Here is a 27,769-nt window from a genome sequence, read left to right on the forward strand (position 1 = left end):
AGCGAGTTGAGTCTATCACGCTCACTCTATCGCTCTACCCCCCTTGTTTTCTCACCGTAGCTGTTGCAAAGTTATCTCGCGATCGTGAACTTGCGTGTCCACTGAGTGGGAAATTAGATTGCAGGGTGAGATGATGGGTAAAGCCGGGAACGAAATATGTGCCACCGATGGATAGCAATGCTAATGTTTGACTTGCTGAAATAGCTGTTTGCTTAGTGGAGAGTGTTTGGTATCTGACAGTGGGAACATCTCTCTTATTAGTAATCAAATAGCAGTGACCAGTTGCTGCTGTCACTCACAGTGCATGTCTGTGAAGTGTTGGAAAAAAGGACTCATAACCTCAGTGTTAAAATTATGGCAGTGCTTGAGTTTTTTTTAGGTCTGTGCATTTCCAATGGTCACATCATGTGGTTGTAATATGGAAACCCTGTCATATTACATGCTAATGTGAGTGAATCAGTTTATGTGAGAAGAGCACTTTTGATTCATTTTGATTTTGATTCTGTATTGGAGCAAATATTTGTTTATTTATTTATTTATTTTTCAGGTGGCTTATTCATAATCTATAACTCATTTCATAATATATGGCTCTGTTCCACAACCTAGTGAACTGTCTGGCTGTTTACTGCCTACATAGGCAGCATCCTAACTGAAATGGAACCATTTAAGTGACTGATTTCTAACACTCTACTTAGGTAGCAACTCTGTGTGTCATACAAATAGTGCACAACATGCAAAACACACAGGAGTCTCTTCTCAAAATCGACTGCAGTAGAAGTTGGAGTTAGCATGTTGCTAAGCTAATGATGTGATAATTAAATATTGGGTAAAACAGACAATTTTAAAATTTTTTTCTAACTTTTTAATTAATATTTTTAATTGAATTAATTATAATTATCACAATCAGCAGTTCTCTTGCTTCGTCCATTTCTGTTTGCATTTGTACATGTGATACTGCCTTTGAATTTGGTCAAAACAAGGTATCTTAGCATTGGGAGCGCACTTACGATGCCTTTAAATGCTGCCTACATTTGGTTTTGGAAGCCTATGTTTAACCTTTTTTGGGGGGCAAATGAATGAATTCCTTACATCTTTTTTTTTTTTTTGTAAACACACTCTCTGAAAGTGTGAATCAATCCCGGTAACCTTGGTTATCTTTGCATTAAATGATTAGCTTGTTTAAACAGACATGCTGAAGAGCTCTGACACCGTGCGAACAGTAATTAGTTACAGAACCGACATTCACGCACTCACTGTAACTCAACCGCTAGAAAGAAAAGCGAGTTTGGAGAAAAAAAGAAAAGTGGAGTCCCGGCGTGGAGCAGAAGGAGGAGGATTTGTTTTGGTTTTCTGAACAGAAGATAAAACACATATCACTTTCTCTTAGCAGATCCTGAAAAGGGTATCAGGCCATCAAAGTCAATTCTCTCCCCCTGCCATGGCTTCTAGAATGTATTTACCTTAAAAAAACAAAACAAAAAAAAACCCACACAAACATTTTACAACAGGGTTCCGCTGATATTTACCGCACTGACTCTTCCCATAAATTGCTCAGCTTTGTATCGTGGCTAAATTGAGGTGGATGGATCGGATGGATCGGATGTCTTGGCTCTTTGTGCTTCAATCTGGTGAACAATATGTGTAACACTAGTAAAAGAGGAAATGGAGAACAGTGAAAAGTCTGATACTCGGGGAAAAAAGGTTGCTGCAAAAAGGAGGGTTGAAACAGCAAATAGAAAAGCTCACATTTTGATTGTGAGGCATCTCAAAGACTTGAGAGGATCGTTTTCATAGAGGGGCGATCCGTTCTGTCGGATCACAAAAGCAGATGTGCTTCATTAGCCAACTGCATTGTTTGCATATCACAACTGTGAACAGATGATTTTATCTGCTGCTCTGAGAACAAGGCGGTCGAGAGAGCTCGGAACGCACTGAAACATGAACCTCAAATGACTGGAGTGTTCGTGCAGGTGGGGCATATGGTATGAAGCTAATTTGTAATCAAAAATCCAATCCTGTGGGGTAATATCTTGTTAGGTCCACAAGACATCATTTTTTTCCCCCATTCTCTGAGGAAAAAAGCAGTGGAACATTACAGTACACAAGGGAGTTTAATGGACTGCAAAGATGACGTTAGAAACTGGTATCCATTTTAACGGGACAGTTCGTCCAAAAAAGTTAAAATTATATAGTTATTTACTCATTCATAATGTTGTTAAAAACTTGTAATACTATCTGGAGATGCAGGCAGAAAGTAAGGAATTAAATCCCCATTCACTTTCATTGTATGTAAAAAAGAGCAGCATAAACATTCTTCAGAACTTCTCATCTTGTGAACATGAGGGTGATTAAATGACGACATAATTCTTATTTTGGGGTGAACCCTTTAAGTTACCATCTGAAAACATGGGTTTGTGTGCACAGGAAGTAGATACAAATTGAATAGAGGGATTTCAATAAAACATTTAACTGGGTTGGAGTGGGGGTATGTTGGTGTAGGGGGTATGTTGGTGCAGAGAGAGAGAGAGAGAGAGAGAGACTGTTCTGCTAGAGGGGACTATGGTGACCAGAAGATCTGCTGATCCATTATCAATAACGTTTTCAGCCACATTTTCCCAGATGGCACATGGGGCAGGCATACTGCTCATTGGCACGGACTTGGACAATAACTGGCACCCGCTCACTTTTGGCATTTTCAATGGAGTTTAGGAGACTTATCATTCCAAATGTGTCCTATTTTCCTGTAGTCAAGCCAGACATCTGCTTATACTATTTCTCTTGGACTTTGGTGCAGCTTTAGGTTCTTCGCAAGTGAGACAGGAAAATGAGAAAAAGTTGGTTGTATTTCACAGCTGTTACAAAATTTCAACCTCGGTGGATCTTTTAATATTTCACAACCCAAACCCCCACTTCGCCATAGATTATTAATTGGTATTTTGAAAGATAGACTGAGTCTTAGACCTGAGGAGTTCTGCGTCTATAACCCAAACCCTCATAGATGATGTCTTGAATGCTCATGCCAAGAGTGGGCCGTTGGATCATTTACCGCACCCCAGTTCAGGCAGAGAACTAATAATACCTCTCTGACTCAGGGTTTTCTTTTTCAACCGATCTCCTTTTCACTTCCTGTCACAAAGGTCAAGGCGGGTTGACCTCTGACAGACAACCCCCCACACTGAATAATTCATGAGATTGACTTTTATGTCACTATACTCAGTTGTGAGGCATTGAGGTTTATGTAGCTCATTTTGCCAAGGCTTCTGCACCTGTTCTCGTGTGCTGATTTAGCCTAACATTCATACATTTTTGCGTACGAAAGGACCTTTCCAAAAGGGATTATGCTTGATTATTAGCTCGGCCTTCCTGGAGCCATATGCTGGTTAAAATTCGTATCTGGACACCGCCTGTTGCACGTTTTTAATCTCTCAAAACAAACACTGATCGTTTTGCCGTTTTTTTTTTTTTTTTGGCTTTTTGTTTGTATCTTCTCCGACCAGGCTACTTAAAAAGACCTCCTCCCTCGTACACACACAGGCCCTCTCTTTCTGAGCTGAGCAAATGCCAGCATTTAGAAGGTCAGAGCTTTTGTTGGAAAAGCGCTATGTAAATTAGCAGCAGCAAAAGGGACATTAAACAAAATTCAATTCATTGTCTCCCTTAATGTCATTTACATATTTGGCTCTGTACCGTCCTGTCGAGGAGAATTTTGGAGATGATTTTAATTACATATCAGCACTGGAACAGAGAGGGCTGTCTGGAGCGAGTCACATTTGGATCACCTGTAAAGAGAGGTTTAGTTACCAATGCACTTGAATGGCAGGTTTTCACTGCCATGTGCACGGAGTAATTAAGCCCAAGTTCAGTGTTAATTTCTCAGCCTGTCTTTTTCCTAGCAGTAAGGCCTGTTTCATACATATTGCATCTTTGGCATGATTTTCGGTGGTGATATTAAGCGGTTACAGCGTTCACACTGTAGCATAGCTTATGCTTTCAAGTTTTGCAATAGTTCTCAACAGTTCTCAAATAGTTCCAATTACCATTTTATAACTTATGGTCATAAAGGAAATACTATATGTGGTAACCCAGAAATCACTTTTACTTTCTGTATACAGCCATAGCTTCGTTAGTTTCAGCTATGTTGCTGTTTTGCTTGTGCGCTGCAGATGCTGGATGTGTGAAACAGCCCTAAGACAGCGGTATAGAAAAGGATGGTTGAACTGCTGCTTTTACCTCCAGTCACCAGAGTAATACATTTATTTATTTATATCTTACCTTGTCCAGGTGACATTCAGTGGACTGTGTGTGTACATGAAAGTTTTATTGGAAATGTCCTTGTATCTACAGTAGAAGCACTTGGAGGTGCAATTGAAGATGTGTATGTACTGTATGTATATCTGTGTACACACACACTTGAGAGAGAGCAGAGCTCCATTAGACCTGATTAATGAGGTTGCAGACAACAGATATATCTCTGGGCAGGTAACAGCCATGCCACTGCAGGTACACAGGTGTGCAGCAATGCTTTTTATTTATGAGACAGTCAGCAAACCCTCTGTTAGTATGTGAGAGAGAAAGACACAGAAGATAAAGAAATGAACAGTTATTTTCCATTCATCGAGCAAGCCAGTACGTTCAGTAGTGACCATGACGTAAACACAGAGTAAAACTCGACTACTAGAGTAAAATTGACAAAAATAGTGTTCATGCAGACACTATTATGTTATACTGAGAGGTTGGGAATGTTCGCAAGTGTACTGATTTGGTGTAGTGATTGTGTAGGGGTGTGTGAATTGGGTTTTTGCTGGTCTTCTATTGGCTGGTCTGGCTAACAGTTAGCCCCCTCAAACTCATGGCATTGGTTGAGTCAGTATTGTTTTGCAATTCTAGTGGCACATAAATTACATACTTCTGCTTTTATTCATAATGTGTATTTTTATTTTTATTTTTGTAGATGAACAATTTGAGTATTCCATGCTTAATCCAGATTGCATTAATAAATTCATGAATAAAGAAGCAGAGGGTTTTGTAAAAAATTTAAAAAAAAAAAAAAAGAAGAAGAAAAAAAGCGAGTGTTTTGTAGTATGCAAATGATTTATCATTAGCATACTTAAGGTACTCCGGCTTGTTTGAAATCGAGACCAAAAATCTTTTGTTATTATTTGTTAATTGCTCTTTTGTGTCCTCGACATAATGATATACAAAAATGACTTTGCGTGCAACTTAGATGACACCGTCACCTTGAAACTCCTCAGAACAGACAACGCTTCTAAACTCCACCGTTATGAACTGGTGACTTTCGTCTCACTAGAGGGATCAAGAGAGAGACAGAGAGAGCGAGAACAGCTGGCTCTTTCTATCTGTGGATAACTGACATTTGTCTGTAAGAGGTTTTAATGAAGATTGCCACCTTTTATGCAGGGAACTGAAGGGATGCCAGATCTACAGGAGGGGAGAGGCAGAGAGCTTAACCTGCCCTTGGCAGCTAGTGCTCAACTCGCAACTCACACAGAAAATGAGTAACAGCCTCTGCGGTCAAAAAGCCAAACCTTACCGCTGCCACACATTGCTCACATCTAGAACTGGGTCAAGGCCTAGCAGATGTCCAACACCATACAACTCAGAAAGTAAAGTTCTCTCAACAATATCCTTTTCCGACAATGGTGAACACAAAGTTCTAGTTATCTGCAAAAATAAACACCTTTGAAGTCAGAACTGATGTTATGGTGGCATAGCTTCTTATTAACTCATATAATAACCCTTTTGGAATCTTATTTCATGTTGTTTGGTTATTTAGAAAACCATCTATGCGCTCATGCTTTAAATAACCCACAATAAAACATCAATAACTTTTTAAAGGAACCAAATAGCCAATTTAAGAAAAATTGTGCTGCAAAAAACTGTTGAAGAACCTTTATTTTTAAAACTGCTGTAAGTTATTTCTGAATTTTCGGAATATTTGGAAAATGATGCATAAAATGTCCCTATTACCTGTCCTGTATCTCACACCAAAGTATAGGTCTCCGCAGAACAATAATGGGCATTTTCCAATCTGTGGGCATTTTCAAACCGGGACGGGCGTTTTTCAACTATCCAATGAAAGTAGGGAATCTCAGTGTAGTAGGCAAATCGTGTAAAGCCCATCTCAGTATGAAAATGCCCACTGATTGGGAAACACTCATTTTTGTTCTGCAGAGACAGAAGACTCCTCAAACCTGCCTCAGGGACAGCCCTAAACTTTGGAGGGCAGGCTTTTGAATAGAGGTGGCAGTCTAATTCAGTGCCTAGCTTAGCAAACAGCTAAAATTGATAAACAGAAGCTTTGAGATTATATCCTGTACAGTTTTGTAGTTTTAACACCCAGCTCTGGTCTCCAAAATAATCCAAATCCATTTTATTTTATTTTTTTAATATCTGAGTTGTTTGCTGACATGTGTATTTTAGTCTAATTAAGTGCCTTTAGAGCAAAATAGCTGGAGTAGACTAGTGTAGGGACATCAGCATATTTAATGGCTACTTGCTAGTTATCCTTGGAAATGGCAGTCTACGTGGTGTGTTTTTCCTCTGTTGTGCCGTATGGGCCTGTGTGTAAGGACTAAAGAGGAGAGGGGGGTGTCTATGGCATGTGTTGACAAGAGGGAACCCTGAGCTGTATTGTTGTAAGACATGTTGCATGGGCCCTGCAACCGGAAGAGGTCAGCTACAAAGAGTCTGTTCTGACAGATGAAATCCACACACACATACTCTTAGAAGTGAGAGTGTTGAATGTTGCATTAAAGTGATAGTTCACCCTAAAATGAAAATTCTGTCATCATTGAGAGAAATGGGAAGATGATAGTTTTACTAAAACAACCAGTGTCATTGTGTGTGTGTGTGTGCGTGCGTGTGTGTGTCTGGTGGAGATATTGAGAGTCTAATCAGAGCTCTATGGAGGGGACATATGTGCTCCAAAAAGCCCCTTTTATTTGATTGAGCACACAAAGCAGTGACACTCCCCTTTTGTTGGGCTTTACGAAAACCCCCGCTGAGCTTGTCAGCACGCACACACAGACACACATGCATATGCACGCATGAATTCACATGCAACAAATATTCACATGTATAAAACACAATTATCGTCAGACACGTAAAAATGTGATTCACACACATGAAAAAAAAAACACCCCGGGCAGTTGGAGAGGGTGCGCTGTCATACAATAGCCCATGCACTTTCCTTTTGAATAACAACCGGGAAAATTGAATCAGTTGTGGTTTAGGAAGGAACGACTGGAATGCATGTCCGAATTTCATGACGCTTCCCTCCGTGAATGCGGCCAACGTGTCCCATTTTCACAGCAAAACCTGTTTTGGTGTAACTTTTCACCAAGAAATGGTTCACAACAGATCAAGAACAATCTAATGGTAAAAGAAACAATAGCAAAACCAAACAATGCTTTAAATTGAAAGTTTGTTTTTATTTTGACTTCTCTTACAGCTGCGGTAACGCACAATGTTATCATGCTAAATTAAATTGACGTGTTTGGTTTTCTTTTGCCCGCATTGTCTGTTTTACATGCGTGTGTTTATAGAGTGTCCTGTTTGATTCTGTCAACACCATGTCAGTGTGTTTAGAAAAGCATGTGTGTATACGTTTCAGGCTGTAAAAGCATAATAACTTGCTTTTGGTTTGTGGTATTGCGATGTTGGCTAGATCTGTGCTTTTTTTTTTTTTTTTTTTTTTTTTTTACGATTACACACCCACAGCATTTGTTTGCCATTAGGAGCAGTTTGTAAATCAGACCAGTGTGTTGAGTGTGTGCTGTCTTACTGGAAGAAATATTCATATTTTTATTCTCAAACTAGAGCTCCCATGTCTTTTCTTTCTTTTAAAAACCACCCCCTCACAGCCTCCATTCCCATTTTTCTGAATGTGGCAATCTGTCGTGTGACACCACTGAGATTAGGTTAGGAAACTGTGTGCGGATTGTATTGGACATGGTTCTGGTCACGCCAATTTGAGGTCGCAGGACAGCGATCTGGACATTGGGCACACGCCATCAGAATCTCTCAGTGAGAGGCACTGGGCCTTGGCTGTCTCCTGTCCCAAGGGCCCTCGGGAGGGGCCACTGGCTCTGAAACCATCAAAAAAAAAAAAAAAAAAAAATGTCAGCAAATAACTATAATTTATTGAAGCTGACAAGTTATATCTTTAAATATATGTCCCTCTGTCAAAAGATTATAGGCCACCGGCCCATTCTGCTGATAACGCAAGAGTGTTTTTCAAATCTTGCACATGAAAAGAACATTTGAGTTTAGATTACGCTCAATCGCACTGCAAGAAAAGACAACAAGAAACATTCACCACCAACAGCGGGAGTTGTAGTTTAGAGGTTAGACTGCATGTTTCACGCACTGGCTCAAGGCTATTTATCATTATAAGTGAGTCTCTGCTTAAGTTACCCAAACCCTCATTATAATCATTCCCAGCAATTAAAGTGTCCAGAACCCTGCCTGCCATCCAGCACACATCATCAGGCATTTATTCGGCTCAAAGCTGCAGCTAATTTACATTGTTTTAAATATGGGGTGTGATACTGATTGATTGTTGTTGCTGTGGGTCATGTAGAGTTGATATAATATTATGAGACATACTAAATATTTGTTAAACTCTTTAATTATGTTTACACGCACAAAACAAGACCACTTAACTGTGCAATCTGACATTTTACTGCTAGATAAATCAAACTGTGAGATAAATCCTAGCTCTCGTCTTATTGCTGACAAATGCCACAAGCAGTTTTCATTTGTATGCATGCTGGAATATTGTTATAAAGACTCAAAACAAAATCTTTCCAATAACAAACTAAAGTTTATGGTGCAAATTTTACGTCCCAAACAAAAAAGTATAAACAGGTTAGCATTCTCTCGCTAACATTTTCCTTTTGTGTTCCACGTACGAAAGAAAGTCATACATGTTTGAAACAGGGTGAGTAAATAACTTTTATTAAGAAACTTATCAACGAAACTATGCCGAAATACTAGATGAGGCTAACATCAGGTTACGCTAGTATTTTCCACCGAGAACATTGCTGCATAATTATCCTCTGGTGAAGAATGCACAATGGCACCAGGATGATGAATCGATGGCAGATTGGAAGCGTGGTTTAACTGTCATGTCCCTCAGATAAGGGGCTGCATAGGGATTGCTCATTCGTGCTGCTAGCCTGCTAGCTTGCCAGTTTATTAGTGCAAATCCCAAATGTTTAGTAAACTCATTAGGCTCCATCTAATGCTAATTTATCATCATAGATGGACCACAAGAGGAGCGGGACATCGGGGCGGCCGGGCCAGGGCTCTGACCGCTAGCTGATCAATCAGTGCTATAGGGGCTAGCATGTTTCATTAGATCCGCTAGACTCGGATGAGTTTTATGGATTTCCCTCCTGAAAGTGGGATTTCAGGGGCTTAGCAAAAGTGTGGTCGCTGACAATACTTATCTACAAGAAAACACAGTGAGTTGGCAGCCCTTCTATCAGAAACCTAGATTTCATTGGTCCTCAAGAAAAGAGAGAGAGACGTAGAGAGATAAAGCAGCTTTTTGAACTGAACATTTAAGACAAGAAGCGTGTTTTATGGATATCGTTATACACCTCAAAGGGGAAGAAAAGGAAAGCTGAAGTGCTGGTATAGCTTTTTGTTCCCTTTATAATAACTGCTACCCTTTCTGTAGCACAAGATGTCTGATCTGTAAGAATCAGGAGGGCTAATTCAGAAATCATATGATCCTTATGATCTTTTGGTTGGGCAAAGAAATAGGGTACTGAACTTAAGAACGTCATCGATCCATCCGTTCTCACTGAATCAATCATTTAAGAAGAGCCAAAAAAGAAGGCTTTCTACTTGGTTGACCAAAGCCCTTATTAGACATTTTTACACAGATCTTCAACCCCGTAACATTCAGCAGAGAAACATTTTGAATGTAACAGGGTTGAACTGTCTTTGCACAAGACATGTTCCTGCTGCATTAAGAGAGTATTTTTTGTATCCTAGTCTTAGTGACAGTTTGTATCTCTTTTTTCTCATTCAAATGAAAAGAAGTTTAAATGAATAAATAAAATAAACATGGTGAATAAACCTGCTGGACTGTGATAATAAAATATGACAGGCGTTTCCCGGTGCTGGGAAAAGAGTATTGTAATTCACCTGACTTATGTTCTCCTGTCTGATTTAACTTGAGATTAAAACCAACTGCTTGGCCAAGCAATTGAAATCAGATCCAGTCACAGCTTGCCTGTATTGATCCCTATTTAACATCAAGGCTGGGAATGGATTGGTATTGATTAACTATAAAACCACTGGCTGGCTTGTCCAGAGACCTGCTCAATATGCTGAATGAAAAAGTATTGTGCCTCTGCCCTTCACCGAACAAGAAAAGTTACAGTTGCATATGTAAAAAAAAAAAAAAAAAAAAAAAACAGTTCAACTCTGTTATGGTAGAAATCATAATGATTAATTGTTTTGCTGAAAAATATTGTTCTTGGCACAAAGCACACAACTATTGATTGTAAATAATGTTGTGCATTGCAATGATATTTGCTTGCAAAAGCCATTATTAGACATTTTTAAACGGATCTTCAACCCCGTAACGTTCAACCCCAAAACATTATGAAAGTAACAGGGTTGGCACAAAACTTTTCTCTTTTTGAAAGAGTAATGTCATTATTATAGGTTATTAATTATTATTATTTTTTTTTCTGAAGTACATCCCCTCTCTACTGCTTCTACCAAAAGCAAGCCAAAATAAAAGACGTCAGAAAAGGCGTCATTTTTGGGCCCCTTTTGTGGGTGTGTGCAAAGCTCAGCACCAAACCCAATGACCACATAGGTACAGTATGTCTTGGATATTTGTGCATAATAATATCATTTCCAGATAAGCCGGTGATGAGTAATATACACCTGCATTCAGTCACATATGCACAAACATGTATGAAGTGACTCAATCGTGAGAGCTCATCCACCCTGCATGGAGAACAACTCTTCCAGCTCATCCAAGTCTTGGCTGGATCTCCACTTCCCCTAAATCTCCATGTTGAGAGCCAGAGGAGGCTCTGCATCTGTAAGAAATTACCCTCAATCTCCCACATCCAGGAGTTTACACTTCTGTAATGACAGTGGAAACCACTGCTCTCAGTAGGGTACAGATTTTAAGGGATACCTTTAATAATGGCATTCTTCTGCCAGACCTACAGGATTACTCAGTGGAACAGCCCCAACACACACACACACACACACACACACACACACACACACACACACACACACACACACACATACACACACACACAGCGTCCACCTCTGCAAACTGATACAGGCCATGCATATGAATGCAGTCAAATACTGCTGACACACACACACACACACACACACACACACACACACACACACACACACACACACACACACACACATGCATAATGTATTAAATACATAAATTTTAATTTACACTTACACTATATTTGCCTCAAACTCAGTAGTAATGTGAATAAATATGTTATGGGAATAAATTATAGTGATCAATTGTTTTTACAGAAACAAAATTGGCACAATTATAATTGCTAGCTTAAGCCGTCTTTATAATTTTTGTCAACTGATATTCAACCCTGTAACATTCAAGCCTGAAACATTTAGAATGTAATGTTTTATTTAGAATGTAGCAGGGTTGAAAAATATTGTTCTTGGCACAACACACAAGAATAGTGACATACATTATGTGGCGTGGTCCAATGATGTTTTCTAGACAAAGCTATTATTAGACATTTTTCAACTGATTCAACCCTGTGACATTCAACTCTGAAGCATTTAGAATGTAACAGGGTGGACTTTTCAATTATAATGTTTGATTCATTACAATTCACACTAGAATTTAAGTTAATACATTCCAAAACTACAGTGACAGGGTTGAAATAATGTAGGGTTAGGTTTAGGGATAGTAATGATAAATAACTAACACTTTTACAGCCACACACACACATGCACAAACAAACTGGAGTCCATTTGTCTCTGATAGGGCATATCCAATTTGATTCCTTAAGTGTTGATTAAGGTGGTGGGCTGAAACAGGCTGTCCCTCATTGAGTGTTCGTTGATTATTTACCTTCCAGCTGGACATAATGAAGAGCAGCCAATCAGAGCGTCTCTCTGGCCTCCAGCGTTGGGTCTCTTGTTTGGTCTACTGTATTGGTTTGCTTTCTTAGCCAGAAGCAAACTAATCACCACTTGGGTGGGTAGAAGTGAAGGACAAATGACAGTTGGTTTGCGTTAGAGTCCTCCAGGCATAAACTTCCTTGTCTAAAGAGTGAGACTGTGGGGGAAAAGAGAAAGAAAATCGTTCTCAGGGAGGGTGGGTGGCAAAAGCACTTCAGATATTTGCATGTGTGTAATTTGAGAGTGTCACTGAGCCTTTAGCTCTTTTGTGAGAGGTTTAGAACGAGATCATTGAGTAAAGACAAGGCAGAACTGGCCTGGATGCTTGTGCGGAGACACAAGAATTAGCCCATTCATGTCTGGTTAATCTGTTACCTTGTATATCATTTACGTGACCGAAAAGAATCAGAGTTGCGTTAAAAGTTTTGGCTGCCAAAATCACAACTATTGATTGAGTAAGCCTGGAATTGTATTTCTGTTTGGGCTCCATCGGATCTAGGTTGGACTGCGACTTAAGATGCTGAAAGACACTAGGAAATCAGACCCTGGCTGTGTCGGATGTCTCTCTTTCCATTTTGTGCCAACAAAAACAACAATGTAAACTGATTCTGCCAGGTATACCAATGCGTTGCCACGTCAACTTAATTCGGGTATTCCATTTATGGTTGGATGTAGGATATTCCTACTTAATATCTCTGACCTACAACCATAAAGTTGTTCCATGACGTACAAGGTGATAAAAATGGGTATGCTAGTGCTCTGGAGGAGAATGCAGTGGATTTGTGTGTTGACAAGACATTGCTAAGCAGAAACAGGGGGAAAATGAGGGAGAGAAAGCCCCAGTTAACTTTCCCCATGAGTAGAAGCTTTAATTGGCCCGTTGGAGGTAGAGAGAGAGAGAGAGAAAGGGAAAGGCAGAGAGAGCAAGAAAGAGTTGGACAGTATCTCCTCAAAGTGTCTGGCCTCGTGGGTCATCGCCTAAACTTCCATCTTCCTTCCAAGTGGCCAACCAAGACAACCTGACACAATCCAGACAGCGGTCCAACACACAAACACACACTCACACATCCCTCAACAGGTTAGCTTTACAACCCTTCTAACTAGGCTTAATGGCAGAGCACTTCACCCTCTCTGCTGTTGAGCCGCACTCTTTAATTGCTCATAAAACAAGTCTGCCTCTCACGGTTTTCCGATCTGCCATCACCGGGTCGGGCCTCCCTCATTTGAGGGAAGGACAATGAACACATTGACTTGCACTTTTACACCTTAGGATCTCTCCTGGGATTGATAATGACAGTGGGCTAAAACAACCGTGGCCCCAACACACTCCACACCACAGATTTTGTGGTCTCGCCATTAACCTGAGCAAATAACGGTTTATAAGCTACTTGGTGTAGAGACGCTGAGAAACACCAGCCTGTAAATATTCGTTTTTCAGCATGTTAGCAATTCTCAGATTTTCGAGCCCACATCTTGGAAGAGTTTTCCAAGTGACGCGTGTTTGTACAGGGGTTTCACCGGCAAGCAGCAGTATTGCATCAGTTACACATGTGTCAAAGGGGTAATTAAAGCATACACACTCAACACCAGGCGTGCACACACTTTCGCACTCACAGCTAGCGCTGTTGTCAAATATCCACTCTTTAAACATACAGAAAATAATAATGTTTGGCCAAAGCTGGGTAATTTGTTTCACTGAGGAAGTTATTACCTCATCCAAACCCTGCATAAGGTCACGCGTCACTTCCATTTAAAGTCAACATGAAATCAAAATTGACCCTATTTACTTTTTTAAGACATATTCCTCTGCATGATTCAACTGTGCATGGTATTCTAAAAATAAAATAAAACTGTCTTTGTAATCTGCTCTGCCCCCAAAACAAATCTTACTTGTATCCACTAAACAGTAACTCCCACTTTTCACAATCCAATCAATTTCTAATAGATCAAATTAAGTCCCGCCCTATATTTTTTTTCTCATTGCATCTTGCCTCACTTTGAAATACATGAAAGCAAAATGGGTTACAAACTGCATTTCACATTGACTTTAAAGGTAAGCATGTTAGCATGTTAGCATGTTGGGGACAAACCTAACTACCTCATCGTTGAGACCCACAGCCATTTTTTTCCCACATCTTCCCTCACCTAGACAGCAAATTAGTATGAGGCACCTCATGGCGGCCTCGCTGAACTGAAATGATTGTAACAAAGGCTCATTTTGAAGAGGTCAGGCTCCATGTGCAATGATTTGTTGTTCATGAATCTACTTTGTGCCAATTTGTGTGTGCATGTGCAATCAGAAGCGACTCAGGGGTGAGTTCCATCATCATCGCATTGCTTGCCTGTATTTGTTTGCGCGTACGTGTGTGTGTTTTACCACAATTTGACCACCGTGCCTCAGTCGGATTCCCGTCGAATGAGATTTTAATCACCTTCTGCTATCTCGACAACAACCAGCCACCAGTCCAGCTCAACCTTCCTATATTTATGATAATATGTGTTGTTTTTTCTTGCCTTCTGTTGCTCTCCTACACACTCTCTCTTTTTTCTTTTATTGAAATCATTGTTGACTGAAGGATGTAATCCTGATTAGCGGTGGCTCTGTGTCCACTGGAGGGTGAAAGGCATCAGAACCATGTTGGTTCACAGGCACAGAGTGAAATTGAAAGAGGAGATGGTCTGAAATGCTTCATGGATTCGCCACTGCAGATAGACACCCGGATATCAACCCCGCTGAACCAATTCCTGCACCGCTATTAGAGGACACATGAACTAGCTTGAATTAAGCAGTTTACACAAACAGAGTGCTAGGGTGTGTGCCTAGGTAGCAAACACAATAATATACATAGATTTGAAGACAGCATATTGAATTAATCAGACTGTTTTTTTCGTTTGGGCTAGGAATATAGCAATATATCGTCCAGGCCGATTCATCAGCCGATATTGTTCATCCTCGATCGACAAATTAACTGAAGTGCTAGTTCCTGCTTGAGTCAGTTCTAAAATCGACACTGAATTTTCAATTATTGCAATGCATAAGAAACATTCTCTGTTTTCAAAAATTCTAAAAATGTATTTTAAACAAAAAACAGTTTTAGCATGTAGGCAATGGGAAAACAATGGTAATTGGCTGACATTTGGCCATTTTGGGATTTTCCACCAATAACATCAGATAACCTTGCTCGCTTGGCTGATTAACTGAAGTGGTAGTTCCTGTTTGTGATAGTTCCAAAATTTATGATGAATTTTCAGTCATTTCAACTATTGACAACAAACATTTTTAGTTTTTAAATAAACTGGTAAATATTGATGTTGAATTTAATTTAGCAAACATTCTTAATGCACTGGTGTTTTCATAAATAACAATCAGAATGAATCCTTTTAATTTTTATTGTATTAATTCTGAGAAAGAGTAAAGAGTTTGTTTATTTTCACAATAGTACATACGTCACATTTGCGGCCTATAAAATATATTGTACAACTATACGCATTATATCAGCTACCCTGCTCTTTTGATATTAGCATCGGCTGTTAAACTATATTGGTCGACTACAAGTTTGGAAACTGATAAAAACGAAAGAAAAGCAGAAAAAAAAAATTCTGTTATCTCTGGATGTGCGTGTCCACCCTGCAGTGGTGCTGATGTTGAAGACTGAAAAAAAACGAGATGGCCACAGGCTGACGGAGGGCTGATGTCTAAGCAGAGACCAGACAGGCAGCTCGCGGGGGTGACGGGGCGGGAGAGAGGGGTCGTGGTTTAGCCCTCCACGAGTGCTGAGAGAAAGTGAAAGGGGAAGGGAGGGGTAGGGCAGGGCAATCTATCATTAGTGACCGAATCAGACAGGGTAGCGGCCTGTGAGAAGCTTAGGAGATTCTCCTTCCCTGACACACACACACACACGCACACATACATACTAGTTGGGGGCGAGAAGGAGGAGGGAAACAGTTTGAGGAACCCAGACCTTACAACGCAAACAAATGGACTAACAATACTTGCTGTCCGCATATATTTTGTTGCTGATTAAACTACAAAAGTGTAAGAGATAATTAATCTGCTTATTCAAACCTTCTACAGACTCTCAAATAAATTAGGTAAGAGGATTCCATAACCTCTCTATAATCAAGGTTTCATTCCTTATAACAAACGTTCGTTTAGACATAAATCAAAGGCTGCATGTATCCCATATTTCTCGTCATATAAATTGAGACAGGAAGGTGGAGTTACAGCTCATCATATTTGTTTTGCTTCAACAGGCCCGCTACATCCGTATTGATCCCATCGCTAATGATGCATGTTATTAAACATGATCGCTCATAGAAAATACGGTGACATTTGTCTTTGTTGCGCTCAAGAACGTTTGCCAGAGAGCTGACATCCCCATTAAAGAGCCGTATAAACAATCTCCGGCATGCAAATTAAAAACCAACGGCTTACACGCAACACTCTCCCATCTTTCAGTACGCGCACACACACACACGTGCACCTTCTGCATTCAAATTAAATTACTTTATTCTAATATCATGTCTTGACTGACACCTGCAACACTCATAAATGTTAATGACTGTTTTGTTGTCTTTATATTGCTTTTTTTCACCTGCTTGTTAGCAGGAGTAGTCAATGCTTTTTAGATCCAATCCTAACAGGTTCTTCCTAATTAGGCCAAGAATCTCACGCCATCAGAGATATGAAAGATTGTACACACAAATAAACCTTAAGTCAACTGTTCTGCCTCTAAACACACACACACACACACACACACACACACGACGTTCAACAGTCGCAAGACATTATTTCCCTGTATCAATTTATGAATCAGTGCTTGCACTTTTTTATCATAATTTACCAGTGAAGAAGGGGGCAAGTCTGTATTTGTAGTCAGAAGAAGTAAACTTCATCAAAAGTATGTTGAGATGTAACACCGAGAAGCTCTCGCAGAATAAAATGCAACACATTGAATTCTTTCCTTTTGAGCTCTGGGGAATTTGAAAAGAAAGCACAACAACTCAACCCTGCTACAGTGCATCCGCAAGCGAACGAGGAAGAGAAAGAGAAAAGTCAATTTATTCAAATATTGATATTTTTTCTTGTCGGAAAAGGGGCCTTGAAATTTTCACAGAGCTCTGTTGTCAAAGAAAAGTGTCAGGTAATTCATAAGAGCGGAACGTTCTCACTCGATGATCATGCGCTACACGGACGGGTTTAGCCGTTGCGCACCTTCTCTAAGTTTATATCAGCATCTCCCGCAGAACGTGTTTACATTCGCCCTCCCGAGAACGTCGATGGAAAAATACCGCGACTGGTCATTGTTAGTTCATGATAACTAATGTTGTTAACTAATGTTAACAAATGGAACCTTATTGTAAAGTGTTACCACTCTGCAAAATCTTTTCGGTTTCTCTGACAACAAGACATAATATCTCATGCTATTTTGCTTCTCAAGTACATTCATTCGTCTCGTTTTAAGATACTTTTACCAAAAAACAAGACCAAAATACTGAATAATAATAATATGATTTTTGCAGTGTTTGTTGTTCTTGATTTTCAGTTTCTCCCTTGGAGACTTTCATTTCAGGGGCCAATGAGAGCGCAGCTGTTTGATTACCGAGAGACATCAGAGGCACTTATACATGTGGCCTGCATTAGTAACCCTGAGTTACAAACACACACACACTCACACACACACACACACTCACACACACACACACACACACACACACACACACACACACACACACACACACACACACACACACACACACACACACACACACACCACACACACACACACCCACCCACACACACACTCACACACACACACACACACACACACACACACTAAAATCTGAGTGACAGTTCTAATGACGGACTGTCTATCTTGTAGTGGCACTCATAAGAGGTATTTAAATATGCTTAGTGCCTCATCAAACTTGACTTTAGTCCTGTATGCCAGCCAGAGGAAATGCCATCAAAATAAATCAACACATTTCCACTGAATCCCACCTCACACTTGGCACCATCACACATATTTTTATGTGGGTAAATGTGTGTTCAAATATTGAGAAATCTTGATTTATCTCTTTTTCGTTGCTTTCATTTCTTCTCCTGCAATTAGAATCCAAAACGTTGCTGTTTTCCACCACAAAAGTGTCAATTTCAACCCATAAAAAAGAACAATAGCAAATAAGATCTCATTAAAGGAATATTCTGGGTTCAATACAAGTTAAGCTCAATTGACAGCATGTGTGGCATAATGTTAATTACCACAAAAAATAACTTCAACTCGTCCCTCCTTTTCTTGAAAACAAAAAAGCAAAAATCAAGGTTACAATGAGTCACTTACGACGGAAATCAATGGGGCCAATTTTTGGAGGGTTTAAAGGCAGAAATGTGAAGCTTCTAATTTTATAAAAGCACTTACATTAATTGTTTTGTTAAAACTTGTGTATTGTTTTAGCTGTAAATTTGCTTAAATTGTCACTTTTACAGTCATTTTAGGGTTAAGGGTTTGTTGACATAACATCATACAATTGGTAATCAAGTGATTTTATCACACTAAAATCATGTTAACACTCATATTGTTTATGTCTTGTGGCTATACTTTTGAAACAGTGAGTATTTTAACTTTTACAGACTGGCTCCATTCACTTCCACTGTAAGTGCCTCACTGGAATCCAGATTTGTGCTTTTATTAAAGGAAAAGAGGAGTAAGTCAAACATTTTTTTATTTTTATTTTTTTTTTTTTGTAGTAATCAATATTATGCCATAACTGCTGTTGATTGAGCTTAACTTGTAGGATATAAATTTAATATCTCAGTTATTTCTCTTTGACAGCAATATAATTAACCAGAGTAAATTGAGGCTTTTGCTTAAATTTCAGATTTTCTCCTTTAAAAATACAAATGCATGAGTTTCAGAAGAGATCCCAGCAGTGTCTCAAACTGTGCTCAGATTTGCCAAGATGCCAAATTCTACAGTCAAAAGTCATATATATTATTATGAACACAAATATTTTTCACCACATTCTTTCAAAACTGAATTATCCAAGCTATGCTATGCAAATGTATGTTAACAATTATCTCATTTGTGTCTGTTTTTATTTCTACTAAATGCGCAATATATTTCTATACTTAAATGAATCATCAGTAAGAATCTGTGATGAGGAGGAGGGCGGGGCCGGGCCGTGAGGACACATGGCTGGCCCTGAATCAGGCTAATCAGCCGAGAGGGGGATAAAGACCAGCCGGAGGCGCCAGTTCGAGAGAGAGAGATGCATGTGGCCGCGCTGCATGTGTGTCTGTCCGTTTATTTTTTTATGTTGTTTTAAGTTCATTTATATCAATACATTTTACGTTGACTGTTCAGCCGGTTCCCGCCTCCTCCTTGCCCGTACTTATACTGTTACAAAAACCCTGTAAACTCTACTGAGTTTTGAAAGAGCGACATGTGAGCAATAACATGAAGAAATGCAGCTTTTTCAGTAATCTTATGCTTTCTTTAAATGCCTCTTTGTATGTGTGGGTGAGCTTCGCGAATGTTGGACCTTTTGCTCAATTACTTTATCAACAATTCTGTATTCGCGCTCGGTGCCGGTTGCACAATGGAGCTGTTGAGAGCCATGGCATGTCGGACAAGTCCCTTTATCAGAGCAGTACGAAGCACTTCCTCGCACTATCGCTCTGACAGCAATATTCACCCATGATGAATTGGACTTTGGAACTCCGAAACAGAAGAGATATAAAGACCTATCTCTTGTCACCATATGATCTCATAGTTCAAGGCTGTTGACAAGACATTTTTGGCACAGCTTGCCAGGGCCATCTGGGAAGAGCTGCGGTAGGAAGCATTCAGACGCCATAGTTAAATAACGCAGGAGCGTATGGCACCGCTGTGAGGAGAAGTAGGACACTACTGTAGATTGCACTCTTTCGTTCTCGCTCTTTTTTTGAAAAATCACGAGAGACCAAAGATTGATGTGAAGAGAGCAATATGAGATTCTCCTATGAGAAATATGATTAATATATTTAAAATAAATTAACAATGAGTGATCGGCTAATTCATCAAGCGGGGTAGGCGAAATTCGCCAGGGTTTTGACAAAGCATGCGTGGGTGTGTGAGATTGCGTTGTGCATGTGCATTCCTGCTTCTTAATGTTGTTGTTTTTGGCCAAGCAACAATAATGCGTAGTGTCCATTTTCTGGTTGTGGACATCTCAGGACTAATAGAGAGAGAGAGGGAGAGAGAGAATGCCTTGGAAACCCGATTAGAGAGTCTGCCAGCATGTGCTACCCAACATGTTTTCTCTCTCTCCCTCTCCACGAGTTGTTCGTTGGCGAGTGGACACTCGTAGCGGCTGACATCTTTGGCTCGTTAGAGGCTGCAGGAGCTGACGTTTTCCACGCCTGCCTTCAGCCGCCTTGCTCTCCTCTCCTCCGCTCGGCACTGTCTGCTACACGTCCAGTAGAATCTGTCATCTGCTCGGCCATCCAGTCTGGCCACTCACACCCTGACAGAGAAAGAGGGAGAGAGGGAGAGAGAGAGAGGGAGAGGTGATTGTCTCGCCACTGAATCGCCCATTACTTTTGTGAAGTGTATTGATTTCTTGTAAAAATAATTATATTGACAGGCACTCCTGAAATAATTGTTTCCAGAACACAGAGGTCATTGCGGAGTGTAGTAGAGTGTTTGTATCTAGTTGGTTGTTGATTTCATTGGCTGATGCTAGTAATACTGCGAATCACTTACAAAATACACACACAAATGACATCGTCATGGCAACAAAGTTGTAAAATTAGCTATAACTTTACACAGAAAAGGTAAGTGATTTTATCACACTAAAATCATGTTAACACATATTGTTTACGTCTTGTGAATATAATGGGAAAGTAGTGGTTTTTGCTCATGCAATGTATCGCCACCACAACAAGAGGGTAATCTGGGTGGTTGCTAGGGCATTGTTGGTTCCCTCTGTCATTGTATGTCTACAGGATTGTTTTTTTCTCATCCATTTTATCGTCAACCAGGCGAAAATCCATTTAGATGATTAGATGCTTTTGAAAAGTAAAAGTGCACCTCTACTCAACATGCCGCGTAATTTTAAATGCAACTCTGGGATTTTTGTTTTTGTTTTTATCGTACGCCAAGCAAAAATCATACATTTGATTGCATACCTCTTAAAATAAAGCCAAATGATTTGAGGTATAATTTATGTCTGTAGCATTAACAGTATAGGACGTGTCTAAATTTAATACTTGGGTTAGAGTCTTGTTCTATGGAAGCCTTATCCCGCCACCGAATAAAAAGTAAAAAGAGGTAAGTCTGACTTTATATCTCACAATTATGACTTTATTACTTGCATTTGTGAAATATAAAATTGCAATTCACAGCAATAAAGACACAATTGTGGGAAATATTAATATCAAAATGCGAGAAATAAAGCTGAAATAACGAGAAATATAGTGGCAATTGTAAAATATGAACACACTATTGCGAATTTGTATCTCATACCATTGTGACTTTATATATTTATATTGTTTCATGGAAGCTGGATCCTGCAATTAAATAAAAAGGAGCTAATTCTGACTTTCGATTTCTCACAATTGTGACTATATATTTCTTGCAATTGCGAGATTTGTAGTTGCAAATGCAATAAATAAAGTTGCAATTGTGAGAAATATAGTCACAATTGCAAAATATTAACTCACAAATGCGAATTTGTATCTCGTACAATTGCGACTTTATACTGTATATTTATATTGTTCTATGGAAGCCAGATCCTGCAAAGTAATAAAAAAAGAGCAAATTCTGACTTTATATTTCTCACAATTGTGACTATCGCAATTGAGAGATATGAAGTTGCAAATGCAAGAAATAAAGTTGCAAAATATTAATTCACAATTGCAAGTTTGTATCTCGTACAACTGCGACTTTATATATTTATATTGTTCCATGGAAGCCGGATCCTACAACAAAATAAAAAAGAGCAAATCTCTGAATTACGAGAAATAAAGTCACAATTGCGAGACACTTGCAGTTGTAAGATATAAAGTCACAATTCCGAGAAATAAAGTCGCAGTTGCGAGAAATATAAAGTTGCAATTCTGAGAAATAATGTTGCAATTGTGAAATATTAACTCACAACTGAGTTTGTATCTCAGAATAACGAAAAGTAGCAAACACCGCTTAAAAAAATACATCCACCTCATCCAGAACTGTCTATAAACACCATAATACCACCTAATCTACCTGACACAGAGTGCTGAGCTGTACCGCCATCCTTCCCTCGCACCTTTTTCTCATCTGCTGTGTACCTTGACAGTCGTGCAAGTGAGAGAGAAAGAGACCTTTTATTCTGCAATGCAGGCTTTGACATGGCAGTTTCCAAACAGATATTCACGTTGTCTTTATTCATTCACTGCATGGTTGAAAAAAAAAAGAAGAAAAAACAACGCTACAAAGGAAAATGAGCAGTGTTTACAGCCAGGCAGAGAACACCTGTAATCATTTGCGAGGTTAAAAAGATACGTCTACATTCCCGGAGAGGTCTTGAAGCACGTATCAGTGGAGAAGAACCGCTTTTGTTCTACCTGTTTTTTCTCTCTCAGGTGTTGTAAAGTAAACAGGGGCTCAGCCGAAGCCCCTAGAGGTGTCTGGCAGTGCCGTCTCCCTCCAGAGAAAGCCTCAGTTCCCCATTGTTAGTGATTTGTCATGTGCTCGCCCGTCTAGCTCACACACAGAGTTGTTGAACAAACAGGTGTTCGTCGGTCAATAGTGTTTCAGGCGGCTAATTGTGCCTGTGAAATGAACTGCCCCTTGTCTTCGAACACAATCGCGTTTGAAGCTCAGCAAGACCCCGCACACCACTGAGAGGGATTTTCTCTTTCTCTCTCATCTCTTCCCTCCCTCCCTTTCATTTTTCCCCTCTTTTTTTACCTTCCTTACATCAGTAGGATACAAAATGAGCACAGACTTGTCTCCTAGTGTGAGTTAGCAGTATGCTAATTCACACTACATGAGGACAAAAAGATGCAGCGATGTTCAAAGCTGCATTTTAGAATACGTAGCAGAGACACTGGTCTTATTAACTGCTTGACATTATTAGGTATACAAACACATTATAATCTAATGATATCATGATTTTACCTCTATTTTCTTGCTTACCTTGACAATACTCTTACATAAAAGTACCCAAAAGTACCAACGTTTTTATTTGTATTTTTTTTAGACATGGTAAAACCATGGTAGTACCATGGTATTCTTTAAAGTACCGTACATACCCCAACAGAAAGTAGACTTTTCAGTGACAAACTATAAATGCCACTGCAGTGTATTGTGCAATGCAATGCTAATCCCCCCCCCCCCCCCCAAAAAGTCCTATAATATTATTATTATGATTATTATTATTATTATTATTATTATTTTTACAGATCTCACCATGGTAAAGCAATTTTTACCATAGTATTTACCATTGTACATAGTATTTTAGTACCATGGTACATGAACATGTTAATCATTCACTAACAATATCTTAAAGTTTAGTATGGTTTTACCACCTCATTCCATCACTGCACCATAGTATTGTCTTTTTGACTTTGGTAAAATACAGATTTTCTTGATCAATGTCAAGAATGTGTGTTACTAGAAAAACTAGAGAGTACATGACCAGTTGTACACATTAATTAGACTCTATACTGGGCCCCTTAGATTAACATATCAGTGTGAGGGCCGCACTATTGTCTGTGTGACTGAAGCTGACATGTCCGCCTAATGAACTGCAGGCCAAAACTATCAATTAACCTGACAAAAGGGCCCTCACCGACAGCGACAGACCACTTAATGACAACCTCTCTGCTGTAGCCGCCATTACCTTGTCACTCACACGAGAACACACACTCTCTCTCGCCTCAAATTGGGTCCTCCGTCTCGCACACTCCGACGTAGAGATTTGTGTTAACTGTAATCCAATAAAGCTGGGGAGCTCTGCGGAGTAGCATCCCTGCGAGAGTCCGTTCGTGGGGCCCGAAGCTGTACCTAATGGCCATTTAGGGCTGAAGTAACAGTGAAGTGTTAAATATTTACATGTAAAATGCCAAAAGTAATTGCAAGTTGTCTTGGGACCAAAAAAAGGCCATTTGTACTCAAACACCTTCAATAAGAGCACAGCTGTGTGGCAAGGCATTTATTTAGCGTTTGACATTATCTGTCAAGTTTTTCTTATTAATATGGAGAGGTAAATCTATATGTAGCTATCTGCTTGTGTTGTTTGAATGATTGTTGGGGCTAGCTGCAGCTAATGCGGTGTTGACTCCATGTGGCCTGTCTATTAGGGGTGACAGCAGTGCCCTGGCAAATAATAAATAAATATTTATGCTCCTCTTAGCGATGCTAACAAGGTAACATATCAAGCCAGTGCTCGGCGGGGTCCCCCTCTATGCCTCAATAAAGTCTCGCAGACTCCACACACACGCACAATGTGTTTGTGTGTGTGTGTCCCCTTCCTCTGTCCTTTTTGTTTGTGAAATGAGATTGGTCATAAATCCGGGCCATCTCATATATATTTGAACGCTGGTATTTGCTTCTGCCAGGAAAGTGCACTTTACATGTGGTAACACACGATTACCTGAGCGTCTTATTGCGAAGGAAGAGAAAAATCAATAGCAATTTATAATTCACCATTGTTGCCTATATCTGGTTTAATGGCACTCTAGCCTGCCTCATTAATGTTTCAGAGTGATTGACTGGAACCAAAAGATTTTTAACTTTCTTTTTTTTATTTATTTTCCCTTAATAATTCAGTGAACCATAACTGGTTCAATTCTTGAAGCCCCAACCAAGAATGAAAAATATGGACTTCAGATTGTGATATGGAATCTTATTATCTATTTAAGGAATATTCTGTTATCATCTGTCATTTCAAACACGTATGACTAATGGAGTAATTTTGCAGAATGTCCAAACCATGTTTTTCATCAAAGTGGACAGTGGTTTTTCCTGCCAAACTCCAAAAAGGACTAAAAAGCATAATGAAAGTAGTTAATGCGACGTGTCTGCTTCATTTCAAGTCTTCATAAACAATTGAATAGCTATAACAGACCAAAAGACACCATTCACTGCCAATCTTCCCTTCCGCCATGACTCTGAAAACGTATTTACATTTTCAAACTTGGACTTCCTTTATGGTGCTTTTGTAGTGCTTTTTTGTCTTTTTTGAGGCTTGACAATAAAAGTCACCATTCACTTTCAATGTATGTCAAAGAGTAGCTGAGAGATTCATTCGATCTCTTTTCGGTGTTCAATGAAAGAAAGAAAATCAGTAAATTAACCCTTTAATATAAGTTGTGTTTGTAAAATGCATAAAAAAATGGCTAAAAAATGGAAGATTTGGAATTCAAATGGACTGGTTGTTTCTGTCACCGTCCTGAATCTGATTTTCGTCCATCATATCATGTCCAATCAGAATGAGGACATAGGCATCTCTCATTTCTAGAATGACCCACTGCAAGACCCCTTTCTGACAGCTGCTTAAGTTGTTCCTTTTAGTCCAGTGACTGACAGATGGAAAATTACGCTTTCAAATTCATCCCCTGTCATTCGGCTCTGCTCTTCTCCGTGTCAAAGCCCCATTGGCCAAAGACAGTGAAGATAGAGAGCAAAAGAAACAGAAAGAGAGAGAGAGAGAGTTAACACATTGGGTTAGCCTGCAGAAGGCAAGACAATCGTGTGTTTGAAAACTCTGAAGGAAAATCAATCATGTCGTAAGTGAGCGTATGAGTAAATTTGAACCCTGACAACTTTCATCATCTCGCCGCAGAGTGTTCGGCCGGCTGCAGTTTTCTCTCCCTGCACTTTCCCGCTGAGCGCTCCTATGCTCTGCTCCGGAAAAGAAAATGAGCACCTTTTATTTTTTTTATATCCTTCTTTCTTTACAGCTGTCTATTAAGAAGGTGAAGAGTTAGAGTGCTGGAGTCTTTTCTTTCTTTCTGTCTTTTTTACTTTACTGCCTCCTGTCTGCACCGTCCTATTTGAAGCACGTCTGTCAAATGTCAAAGGGTTGGACGGTGATTTAGCCTCGCTCTATATCTCTTCCTTTAGCTTCTGTATCTTAGAACTCTTTCAAAAAGATCAGCATTTTGTTTTGAAACCAGCTTGGACCAGCATGGATATTAGGGGTGTAATGGTACACAGAAGTCACGGTTTGGTACATACCTCGGTTTTGGGGTCACGGTTCCATATGAGTTCGGTACAACAGGAAAAAGCAACAAATCCCAAATGCTAGGTTTCTTTTCATTTATTTTGAACAGACCATAGGGAAAACTACAGTTTGTTCCACCTAGCGGCATTTAGTCCCCCCCTGAGGTAGTTGGTACAGTACAGCCTCCTTTAGTGTATTAAGCACTAAGCAGTAAACAGAATGCACTCTTGCATAGGCCATATTATTTGTAGGGTTGATAAAAAAACAAAAGGTATTTGATCACAATCAGCTACAAAACTGAAAAGCATCTCTTGTGTTATAAAAGTATAAAATAAATAGAATAATGAAAAATAAATCTTGTGCATTAGGAGAAGCCATTCTTGTTTTGGGTTGGTGCATAGATTGTCTCTTCTTCTTCTGCTCTTTTTCCTGTTGTGGCAAATAGTGATACATTACCGCACGCGCCCCCTTCTGGATTGGAGTGGATCGCCTGTGACTGACTCAGATGTATTCTTCGTCTGACTGCATGCACCGAACGGTGACGTCAGTACCGTGACGGTTCGGGATGAATACATGTACCGTTACACCCCTAATGGATATTCATACTTGTCTAAGTCAATGTTTTGTGGCATCTACATAACTCTACAGTAGTGATTCTCAACAACAATGCTAAATGCAAATAATCAAATCCAGCTAACCATATAATTGTGGCAAAATAAATAAACTTTTTAAATTCCTTTTGTTGTTGATGTCAAAGGCTGTGCGTCCAAACAAAGTCAAAGATATTTTGGTGCAAACTCATCCATAACATGTTAGTATAGCAATACAGTATTTAACTTGGTGTTTGACAACTCGTAATAATTCTTATGAGAATGTTCAAACCAAATCTACGCCCTTGCGTGGTACACAAAAATTATTTTCTTATTAAGTCATGGTTTACGTTTTGGGTTAAACTTAGGAAATATCATAATAACATCTTTTGTAGGTTTGCTTTTTTTTTTTTCTATGGGAATAAAAGTCATTCACCTTTGTATGAGCAAACTCAAACAGGTTTTTTTTTTACGATTTTGTCATCTCGTACTATTATTAAGACATGCCATGAGATCGGGTTGTGTTTGTTTCACGTTAGGCTAATAAATCACACACAAATTTGTACATTTTACTATATTTTGCATATTGTTAGACCTATGCAGTTTGCTGTAATAGTCATTCATTTCAAAATCTGGATCCTGAAGCAAAACCAGTAGTGAACCACCACTACTGTATTCATGACCTCCCCTCGCAACAGCGACTAGCAATAAATTTAACACTGGAAAAATTTAATTGAAAGCAAATTTATCTTTAAGCCCCTAATATCTTTCTCATGTGTGTTTTATCAAGTCTTAAACTCCCATGTAGT

The 27,769-nt window shown here is 39.4% G+C and overlaps 1 protein-coding gene across 15 annotated transcripts in view; it reads left to right on the forward strand.

Annotated features, from left to right (window-relative positions):
• The window catches only part of LOC127423641 (transcription factor COE3), a 114,934-nt gene that overhangs the window by 6,913 nt on the left and 80,252 nt on the right, over nt 1–27,769 (forward strand). The gene's annotated exons all lie outside the window — the stretch shown is intronic.

This window comes from Myxocyprinus asiaticus, chromosome 32 (genome assembly GCF_019703515.2).
Source record: "Myxocyprinus asiaticus isolate MX2 ecotype Aquarium Trade chromosome 32, UBuf_Myxa_2, whole genome shotgun sequence".
Taxonomy (NCBI): Eukaryota; Metazoa; Chordata; class Actinopteri; order Cypriniformes; family Catostomidae; genus Myxocyprinus; species Myxocyprinus asiaticus.